This window comes from Enhydra lutris, unplaced genomic scaffold (assembly GCF_002288905.1).
Source record: "Enhydra lutris kenyoni isolate GAN:26980312 unplaced genomic scaffold, ASM228890v2 scaffoldscaffold27, whole genome shotgun sequence".
Classification (NCBI taxonomy): domain Eukaryota; kingdom Metazoa; phylum Chordata; class Mammalia; order Carnivora; family Mustelidae; genus Enhydra; species Enhydra lutris.
This window is the reverse complement of record NW_019154111.1, coordinates 16,426,602-16,428,010: the sequence shown is the minus strand read 5'-3', so window position 1 is coordinate 16,428,010 and position 1,409 is coordinate 16,426,602. Positions and strand designations below refer to the sequence as shown.

The window sequence follows — 1,409 nt, the reverse complement described above, 5'->3', positions numbered from 1 at the left end:
CTAAATGAAAAAGAAGAGCAGGGTTTCTGAGAATGGTGGTCAATCCTTAAAACCTCATTTTTTAAATACAAACTATCTCCCTTCTTTCCTTTATGATTAATTTTGTGGGGGGGTGTGGCAGGTAAAAAATTGTATTTCACAGTTGTCTTTAAAGCCACAAAGACACTACTATGTTCTTCATCTAGAAAGATTAGTACAGATAACTATATTTTTCTAGAAAATGATTATATAGACCCTCTCAAAGAAAAATGCACACCATTATATGGTTTCAGATGAGTTGCTGGGAAAAACATACCTGGACTGGTTCCTAAAACACACCCTAAGAACACCTTGCATCCTTTGGTTCAAAGTATAGATTATTGTCATCAGTATGTGTTCCTGCATTCTTATATATTTGAAAATACACATATAGATGGGTTTGTAACTTCATATTCTGTTGGTTTATTAGCAGGTTGAGCAGGCTGTACCTTTCTCTGTGGTCTTTCTTCAAGACCTTCCAGGAACGGAGATACATCATCATCACCATTATCATCATCATAAATTGTAAACTCATGTCTTTACCAACAATTCCAATGGAGACGTTCTTTGTAGTTAGGTGCTATTCTGCAGGAAGTATTTCTCGTAAGGCATATAGACCGTGTTTAATCAGTTCATTCAAATCGCACTCCATAAACCCAGATATATGTCTCTCCAAGTAAGTACAAGATGATTGAGAGCAGGCTGCAATGGACATGGCTCTACAGTCAAAATAGTTGGCAGATGGACAGGTTTGGAAAATGTGAGGGCCCATATCATCATAACCAGCAATAAGCAGTCCAACACCATATGGTCTCCAGCCATGTCATTGTGTTGGTATCTGGGTCTTACTTCCAATTAGAGATACAAGGTGAGACCCAGGAAGATGTCTGTCAAATACAAACCCAGAATCCAAACACTTCTTGCACATAAAATCACATAACAGTCTGGCATCAGCAGTAAGTCCCACAGTTGAGATACCAATATGGTTGCTAACATGGAGAATTTTTTTCTGATGAGCTGCAAGCTCTGACTGTGCTCTCTTCAATGCAACCAACATTGCGTGGGTTTTTTATTTCAGACCAACCACAGCCGAACCTTGCTTGACAGCTTCCATTGCATACTCAATTTGATGAATCCTGCCCTGAGGGCTCCAAACTGTGACATTATTGTCATACTGGTTGTGAGACATGGTTCTGGCTCAAGTCCGGCTGCAGCCTCCTGCAGAGGTGTGGATTCAGGAGGGTCCCATGATGAACTTTTTTTTAAGATTTTATTTATTTATTTGACAGATGGAGATCACAAGTAGGCAGAGAAGCAGGCAGAGAAAGAGGAGGAAGCAGGCTCCCTGCTGAGCAGAGAGCCCGATGCAGGGCTCCATCCCAGGACCCTGG

General features: G+C 40.8%; 1 pseudogene; it reads right to left on the bottom strand.

The window, feature by feature from the left end:
- Positions 1–258: 258 nt before the first annotated feature.
- Positions 259–1,207, bottom strand: LOC111151909 (annotated as a pseudogene).
- Positions 1,208–1,409: the final 202 nt, after the last annotated feature.